This window comes from Trachymyrmex septentrionalis, unplaced genomic scaffold (genome assembly GCF_001594115.1).
Source record: "Trachymyrmex septentrionalis isolate Tsep2-gDNA-1 unplaced genomic scaffold, Tsep1.0 scaffold15, whole genome shotgun sequence".
Taxonomy (NCBI): Eukaryota; Metazoa; Arthropoda; class Insecta; order Hymenoptera; family Formicidae; genus Trachymyrmex; species Trachymyrmex septentrionalis.
The window spans coordinates 297,080-306,911 of NW_017304653.1; the positions used below are offsets into that span (position 1 = coordinate 297,080).

Below are 9,832 nucleotides of genomic sequence, written 5' to 3' on the forward strand. Positions count from 1 at the left end.
CATAAAGTAATCCTAAAAAAGATAAAAAATAAATAAAAAATAAAACCTTTAAGGATCGAACTTGTGACTACGCGAACGGTCGTGTCTGCGGAATTTTATACTTGAATCGTTTTGTAAATCTCTGTCGGGAATGAATGGCGCGAGAACGGAATCTAGAATGTGTCGAGATGAATCGTGCGGTGGAGTCGTTGGCGTACAGAGAAAGCGTGTGTCACGCGTTTATGCATAATGCACGATGAAATCGCAGAGATAACGCAGAGGGATGGGCTTTCCGCATCGTCACTATCGTGATCATTTAACTCTCCGAGCTGGGCTCGATAACGTAAGCGCGCGCTTTATCTCAGTCCTATCTCGCGAGGCCGCATTATTAATTACGTGCCTGCGGAGTTGCTCAATTGCCGAGAAATTGTCGGCACAAAGCGCCGGCTCGGAAAGCACCGACGACCGCGGCGAACCGTCGACGAAAGAGACGCGTGACGCGATTACTGCACCAGCAGACATCGCTGAGAGCTACCGCTGTCGTTGAAAGGGCAACACGCTCTGCGCGATTGACCGAGCTCTGAGCGTGGAATAATGGAACGCAAACTGCATCGTGTTTACAATAGCCGGTGATCGTTCAGGATCACGCGAACGCACGCTTCGATCTGTCACGGTGACAGCTGAGTTTCTTTGACATTTACGAGTCTGTATTTTTCTCGTACTATCGGGTGTATGATGCGCGCAAATATTGCCCTTTAAACATATCTGATTTATTTGCCCTTTAACAAATTTTATGTATTCATTTGTGCAGAAATTAAATTAATCGTTTAGCTTTGCTAATCGTATGTATTATTCTCAGAATGTGACGATTCGTCAATGTTGCTCCGGAAAATTGGAACGTTCTCCTAAATGACAGAGGGATGAAATAATAGCTACCCTTTTCGTATGACGTGACTTTTTTTTATGAAATAATTTTTATTAAATTCTGAATCTTCTCATCTCTCTCTTGTCTCGCGTTGTCGTTAATAAATATATTATTAATAAATATATTAGTTCGAAAAAGGTAGATGTAGAAATGTAATCGTGTGTCGTATATCTATAGCAAAAAACGCAACGAACTCTCTTCTTTTCTTAATTTTAGCTCTTTCTTTCTTCTTAATTTTTTTAGAAAATGCTGACATATCTTTTTCGTATTATTAAACTAATTAGAGCAAAGCCAAATGGCTAGTCATATTAGTCAATATATTATTACACAATCAATACAGTTTTATAATTATATCATCATATTACAATTTGCAAGGTTTTATATGTACTTGTATGTACAAGGATGGAGCATGTTTTTGAATCATATGGCAATCTATTCCTTTTTACGACAAGCCACCGCGGTATTCTCTGCTCAGTCACAAAGCATATTTAGTATAAAATTTAAATGCTTAAGTAATTAACTAATTGATCAGTTAAAAAAATTAGACTTTTATTAGACGTAATAATGTATGTTAAGATTAAATGGAGAACAGTGTAGCATCGACGTTACGTGCAGAAATGAATAGTAGTTTGAAGTGGAAAAAAATCACTTTCATTCATAAACGATTGAAAAAGGAGCACTCACGTTTAGTGACAGTAGCGTATGTCGCAAGTCCTGTTTCGTGCCGCAATGCTCACCGGGGTGACCTTTCCTTCTCCTGCCACCTTCGCACTGTCACCCCACGATCGCCGTCCGATTATCGTGATCCACAATGTGCCGTCATTTCACCGAGCACACCACACTCTTTGTTTTTTTATGACGCGCTTCGGCGAGGAAAAAGAAAAGGCCGGAACGCGCGGGCCGGGCCGTCAGTGCGGCGGGCACTCTCACGCGGCGCGTGCTTTTCGCGCGTCGCGACGTTCGAGCCCGGGTACGACCGAACGACCGACGAGAGCAATGCGTACCCCTCGCGACCCCGTGACGGACTGAGGATCTCGTCGACGGTGCAGCGCCGCCGTGACCCGTGGCGACACCGCGAACTAAATCCGCGCCCGCACATACGCGCCGCCGAGTATCACCGCGGCGCGGTGGCGGTCCGTTTCGCGATCTGGGTCCTCTCGCTCGACTCTCGGTGCAATTTTAACCCTTCGGGTACGCCGACTTCGGTGCTCGTTGGTGCCTGGGTGCTTGCCATCCCCCTCTTGAATTTCGGATCCATATGAATAGCAGAAATAAATAAATAAATATACGAGATACATTTTTATTTATTATGTTGTACACTATCGTCATCTTTTCGTTTTTAGCGTGCTTCGTGCGTGAAGTTTATATGTTTTTCATTTAAAAAGGAAAGATTCGATATTTGGACAAAACAAACGAGCTGAAATGCGGCATTTTTTTCAGCTGCAACGTGGAACGTAAAGTAATCGAGTTTTTGCAACCGTCGAACCGACGTAGTTTTTGCATTGTTTCTGCTCTCTGTTACCGAGACCGTAAATATACTACCCAGCAGAGTGAATATGAATACGACTTCATTATCGTAGTTATGTGTACACTTTGCAAAATGAATAAAATGTTTCAGCAGCGGAGCGATATTACGAGACAGACTCTGCTGGTAATTAATATCTAAAATTTACATGCACTATAAATAAACGATGCAGTAGTATGCCCATACGAAGTATGGCTAGCCAAAGTTATTGAGGAGTAAAAAAAAATGCAATTACTAATTATACAATTTTAATTCGCATATAAAATGAACTTTTTATTTTCTATACTGTACTGTAATATTAACGATAATATTTGTGTTGCGGGAAAAGTTGGGGAAAGATATAATAGCAAAATGGTATTCTTCAACTAAATTTAATTGAACAGAACTTTATAATCTAAACGTTCTAGTTAAGAAGTTATTTCGAGGTAAGCATTATAAAAAGTAGCAGGGAGAAGCTGGGTGGCGTCGCGAATTAATTTTTTCCTTGAGGAACAATCGCCTTTAAATTACTCAAGACATCGCCATCTGTGATGGAGGAGGGGGGAGGGGGAAAAGTATGCGGGGAAACCAGAGAGACATTTTTGCATAATACATATGTCGTAGACGTTGATGGGCTTAAACTTGGCTATTTTCCATCGTGCTTCCTAATGTTTTCAGCGTCTCGCCGCAAGACATTGGCGATGCGGTTTCGCATTGCTCTTTCCCACAGGGTTTTACGGGGCCACGGGGTAGAGCGAGGAGGTGGTTCGTCCGACGTGGTTCGTCTCGTTCGACGAGCGGCAAACGTCGACGCGGGAATCCGAGTGGGATGGAGGACGACGCCCGGCGCCGTTCGTGTAAGTGGCACCGTCGCGTCGAATTCCGAAATATATCGTTGCGGTAGGTCGCGTGGGGGAGATACTCGTCGGTGGTGCTCGAAGAACGAAAGACGCAATTATCGGTTAGCGTGCTGCTCGGTTCGGTTGCTTACGCCATTTACGCCGTATTGCTTGTACATTACCGCTTTTCTTCGGGACTCGGGGCTCTATTTACCTGACGTTAAACTTGCACCCTCCTCCACGGTTCTGTACTAATGAGAAAGGGAAATTTTCCCAAGATAAAAGAGAGAAAAGCAGAAATATATTTTCTTAACGTATCGTTTCTATTTAAGAGATACGAAACTTATTCTTTCGCCTCGCTTTTGGAGAAACTGCGAGTTTTAAAATACTAGTAAAATTTCGATTATAACAGATGGATCTCTTTCCTCCGAGAGTAGAGCGGGTGATTAGATAACTTTTGCCGCGGACGAGAACTTTGAAATATCGTGTAATAAAAATGAAGACGTCTCGTTACCGAAAATTTGTAATTCGCTAAATCGTCGAAGGCAATTTGCATATCGATATATTTATTAAGTTTCTCTTTTATCGCGTTTTTTATCTGTTCCTCGAAACGACCTAGATTTTCGGGGTCATCTCCAGCGGTTTTCCTCGGCTTTTTCAACCTACAAATCTCTTCGGTACTCGCGGATGTGGACACATGGTGTAATTTAGCTCTCCGATTTGGGTCGACATCCATTCGGCCGAGGTACTAAACGCTGGCCGGAAACATCGGCGAGCATTGTGGCGACACGATCGTGAACAATATCGCGTGTCCATGAATCAAGCATACCCTCCACTCGAGATGTCGATCCGCTTTGCCCTACGTACGATAATGTCAGCCGATAGCGCGGAATCGGTCGGCCGAATCAATCGGCAGATACATCTCGCGATCCGCAAGGGTCCATCTAGAATAGGCATAGTTCGCAGTTCAGGTCGCGGGTGAGCGGAGAGGGCGGCTTGTTTCATTCCGAGATGTCCACGTGTATATACGGAGGGAGAGAGGGCCTCGTCGCTCGCGATTCGCGTTTCGCGTCCGTAACCTGAACTATGTAATGTATTTGGGGGGGAGGAGCGGGGGAGGGAGCTATTGCTTTCGGCCGGAGTTACGAGAGGAGCGCGACCCTCCGGAACGGAACGATCTCGTACGAGGCCAAATACGAGGCACTTAAGCGACGACCTGACCTCCGTAGCTGGCGTCCCCGACTCCGTTTGTTGTCTCGGCGAGCCATCGCCTTTGACAATTCTCCCAACTTGTTCCGAGAAGCTCCACCGGAGCATTGCTTACTCGCGACCGTTTCGAGACTTGTGTTGTTACGCAAGTAGTGGCGGTCCGCTTTACGATACTCGTATATCAATGAGTCGCGACGAACGTCGAATTCTCCGTTAGCCGCCCGATGATGGTCCGCGATGATCCACAATAGATACTATGTATTCGCGCCTAAATAACGTTAGAAGCACTCGTTCCATTTTCGGCGAGTCGAAAGAATCGGATATCCAGCGTAGCGCGGTGGAATCCTTCGCGGCTAAAGGGGGGCTTTTTCCGACGAGTAATTCCTTTGTGATTAGTGGCTCGGGGCATCGGCTTACTCGGCCACGAGCAAAAGAAAACGTGGGATTGTTTCCTCGAGCTGCACCCCGTTGTTACCGCACCCCCCCGCTCTCCTAAAGCAAGCTTAGATTTAGTGGCACGTGGAAATAAACGCTTTCGCCGCGGTGAACAACAAGAATCGTTCGTTACGTTAATGACAGGTTTCTTCGGGCGAATGGGAAACTCGGAGCTCTCTCTCTCTCTCTCTCTCTCTCTCTCTCTCTCTCTCGCTCTCTCTCGACAGCGGACAAAAACTCGCGGCCCTTTTCATCGAAATGAAATATCTTCGTGTGCCGCGTCGGCCGAATACCGATGCAATTAATCGCGTTGATGCAGATTAATCCCCTGTAATTTGGTAAACATCGTGGAAGCGACGCAGACTTTCTTCGACCCGCCATTAGCCCGGCGGATAACGCGAAATCGTCCCCTGCCTCTTTCTCCCTCATCAGAAACAATGTTTCTGTATAGCGAGAGCGACCATAAATCTCGACCGCGTCTTTCGTTCGCGGAAGTTTTCGCGTCTTATATTTGTCGGGTTTCGAAGGCCTGGCGGCGCGGGCCGCTCGATATTTTGTTATGCCATTAATAACCACTGTCTCGCTCCTCGGTAACAGGCTTTCTCAATTAATCTACGTTACGAGTGTGCCGAATGGCGAGGGGGAATGTAAAAGCTCGAAAATTAATATTAATGCACGGAGCAGAGAAATCCATGCCCGTTCCGTAGAACGAGTAAAATCGATATTTTACATGGCGATGTCAATAGCTAATGAAAACGTCGAATAATCCGATACCAATGTAGATATTCCTCGTATTGTTTCGCACCGCGGCAAACCTTTGTGCCGCGTCCAATGAAATTGTTTCACCGACAATTTGCGTTATGCCAGTAAATTGCTTCTACGGATGGTTATGCAACGAAAATTGTCGAAAAGTGAACTCGTTTGTCGCCTCGTTTAAATTCGTCCGCGTCGTGCGATCGTAGTTCGATTCTTCGATTAATCCGTCGTGTGTGTTGGAAACGTTTCTTTTTGCGCGATTTGTTTCTGACACGGCGCGTACAAACAACGAAATTGTTGACTCACAAAACTAAAAGCGACATATATGAGACGGCAGAAAATCGTCACGGCGTCGATGCTGTGCGTTGATGGGAAAACGAGAAAATATCTTTTTCTTCCCCGAGAATCGAGTTATACGAGTATCACGGTAGGTTTTTCACTCGCACGAGAGAGAAAAGTTACATCGCAAATTTTAATGTGGTGTCCGCTCGAATGAATGACTTCGTATAAAAACTGCCGGCCGCAGAAGGCCCGGGTAAAACGGATCGCTTTTTTACGTGTCACTGCTTTACCTTGGATTCACGACTCGCTTTAGCGAAGCGTGCACATTACTTGCACCTTGTACAGGGTGCGGGGTTCGGTGTACGTGAACGAAAACGAATTGTTACCACAGTAAGCGATCTTCAGCGATCGTCGGATAACTCATAAATCACAATTCATTTATTATGATTCTTACACTCGCTTCAATTTCCAAACAATAGACCGTTTCCAAAATTGTAATTCGTAAAGCATTTCATATTCATATCCATCCTCTCATAATTCGGGTTATTTAACGCTTTGCTGCGCGGTGGAATATTATTGAGGCTTCGTTTGATTTACATAGATTGCATATGGCAGTAGTATTAATTAATGCAATGATTAAAAGACCGCTATGAAATAATTCAGATAATATTAATTGCGGCACATGTTATTAAAATATTCACGTCGCTCTGATGAGTTTCGCAATCGCGCCGATAACGCTTTTGTACGAATATCGTTTTTATATCGTTGTACATTCTTAATGTCCGACTGTATAAAACGCGACGTTTAATTCCGATGATCACCGCGCAAATCCTGTACCCACCTGGATAACTTGATCGACTGTTATTCCGCATTAAACGCATCTTTGTCAACCGAATTGTGTTCGCGAACGACCGCTGGGCTTCGTACATTCGATGAGCCACGATATTTCCATATTAACGCGCATCACTGTCAGTTATCGGCTGAAATTAGTCGAATAATTTGTTCACCGACGCGGAACGGTGCGGATAGCACCAGGGGAGAGACACAGGGGATGTAAAGCGGGATGGGAGCAACAAAACGAAAGGACGAAAGAGCGAGAGACTGGTAGAGATCCGTGGTTGTTGTTGGAATTTCATAAAGGCCCATTGAGTTGCAATCGGTACCAACTGTGGACACAAACGACCTCGTAGGTCCTAATTTTTTTCCCCGTGTAATGGACATCGCGTGCTCGTTTCACGTTTACTCCATTTAAACTTTCTCGACTCTATTTCACTGCCACTCGATTTTTGCACCGTTCGCTTTCCAAGCGATATTTTTCTAGATACTATTTTTGACGAAAATACTTGCACTCATAATACGCCTGACGTACGTGTGGTATTAACGCTATATTGATGTTTACGTAAACATTATGGATTTATTAATTTTATTTTATGTCCTTGGCCGATAATAACGGATATTTTTGCACATATTTGCGACAAGTGATAGCGTATAACAATATATAAGCGCAAAATATCTCGTAGTTGGCTGGTGCCGGGTGAGTGAGTCGCGGTGAGGGTTGACCTGGCAGTCGGATCGATCCGTACTCTCCACGTAGGAACTACTAGCTTCCTCTTTCGCGTTTCTGCCCCTGCGTCGCGTCTGCTTGCGCTCGTGCCAGCCGCAAAGTTCCCTGATGTTTTGTATCCGCGTTCCGGGGAGCTCGCCAAGGCCTCTTTGCCCCAGATACCATCGTCGCCAAATATTTCCAATTGACCCAGTCGAGTCTCGAGTAAAGGCACAAAGGTGCATCGAGCCCGAGCTTCCATGTTCACGAACGCAACGTGTTCAAGGATATCGAGACGTGGTGGCGGTTTGCCGGAAGGCTTGTCCCATTAAAGGGGCTTTTGCGGGAAAGTGCTTTTGTCTCGCGTTGTTATCGTGAAAAAATAATTGATTGGCATTCCGTCACTATGTCTATACCGTAGAGCACACGCGTCTCCACCGCGCTCCTCCGCACCTGTTTGCGCTGGTTTCGGCCTACAGGAATACGTCGGCGTTGTATCCGCACTTGGGAGCGTTCCATCTATCCGCGGCGACCTGCTCCAGATATTCCGACCGAACATTCCAATTAGCTTGGTCATGCGCCCTCGGACCACATAAAAGGCTCCGAATTCCGCGTGCGGATTTGGAGGTTCTGGGTCAGGCAAACCGTGGAGCGACAAGCTCGTCTATTGTTCGCGTTCGCTCGCTTGGTTTGCCCGTTACGGGAAGGAAAATCAAGAGGTTAGCGTTATCGTACAATTGGAGTTCAGCGAATCGAATTCTGCAGTAGGATAGCGTCGGAGATTCCGCTGAAGCTTGTCATAAGACTACGTACAGACTGAATCACGCGGTGAGTCATTCTTATGTTAATTCAACGAACGAATTTGGTACTCGTTACATTACGAATGTGCACGAATGGATCGAAGGCAGCTGCCTAGGGTGGTTATTTTATTATTGTATGTACAGTATTACCACTACGGTCGATACTGTCATCTCGATGGCGCCAACTTGATAATTAACTATTACTAACTTGGCTCATTTCATGATTTTTTAATGAAGCTTAAGAGAACATTATCAGAAGCTTATTATGGCAATTTTTTTGCACTGGTCATTCTTTACCTATTTAAAGACGAATATTTGATCGCGCCGATCATAAAACACTTCTTCATACTCCTTTGCAGGTACTCACGTATTCCTACGATCCTTATATTTCATTTGGCGCGGCAGCAATTCTCTTAAGTACCGGAACTACTTTAGGATCCGAACTTCTCTCGGCTTCTGAATTGCTTAATGTCTGGAAGCAGGGATTTGACCTATATTCACGCTCTTCCATTAAATATAGGCTATCCCCCGTCGTCTAAGACTGTTCTCAAATGCGCGATATCGGCATCCTAGGCTCCGATGTCTATAACGTGTCTATTATGGCTCACTTTACGCGGTCAACGTGCCTCAGCGGTGGGATTCCGCGTAACCGGTATCGACAGGTTATTTCTACGGAAGGGGTAGCCCCCCCCTCTCTCTCTCTCTCTCTCTCTCCTTTTCTCTTTCTCTCCCGTCGATGAAGGGGTTTAGACCCGCATTACTGCCTTAGAACTATGATTACTGTATCCGGCACGGCTATAGCGTCCGACGTAATGGCAGGCAATAGATGAACCCGCCTCATTACTCAACGGGTATCAATTGGATGTCGATATATAGAACAGATGTGGCTCGTTAAGTTCTATCGTTGCTTCCGCATACCGTTTTTCTCCGTGATTTCCGATGCGTCGCTGATGATCTTGTTATCGACGATGAACCGCGAACGTATTCTTTCTATTACGCAAATTTTGCATTTCCCGTAATTAAAGCACATCGATCGATGCCGACGTACGATTGATGCGTGACGATTGATCACCTTTGTCTCTCTCTCTCTCTCTCTCTCTCTCTCTCTCTCTCTCCCTGAGCCTCTCGTAAAGGAATGAAATAGGGGGAAGAACGTACGTCGTGAAGAGAGGGAAAGGGGAAGCTGCTCTGGTGCATAGGCGCGAGATAGGCGAGGAAGTCTCGCCTGGACTTTAGTAGGCAATATATCGAAAGGTTTTCCCATCGGGATCACGGTGACAGAGGCGAAATGCGGGGAACGATCCCGAACGTTCGTTGGTTGCCGTGTCGAGGTGTCGGAAAGGGACGCGCGCTGCTGTTTCGCGCCCGGCGCATCCTTTAAAGCCCGCTGTATCCCGCCAGCACGAGACGGCGACAGCACGAGAGACGGGCAGGAGGCTGCCTGTTTGGTTGTATGGCACGCTAAGATGCCGCGTGAAACGACGAGGTGTTTCTCGTTGTTGCGGGTGTACAAACACAGGGTGGGGAGGGGGGGGGCGGGGTTGAATACAACGAAGGGTC

The 9,832-nt window shown here is 46.0% G+C and overlaps 1 protein-coding gene across 2 annotated transcripts in view; it reads right to left on the reverse strand.

Annotated features, from left to right (window-relative positions):
* LOC108745834 (epithelial discoidin domain-containing receptor 1-like) overlaps positions 1-1,916 on the reverse strand; it is a 158,999-nt gene extending 157,083 nt beyond the window's left edge. For both annotated transcript variants that reach the window (XM_018482224.1, XM_018482223.1), the window contains exon 1: positions 1,589-1,916. The gene's annotated coding sequence lies outside the window, so the exon portion shown is untranslated. The remainder of the gene's footprint in view (positions 1-1,588) is intronic.
* Positions 1,917-9,832: the final 7,916 nt, after the last annotated feature.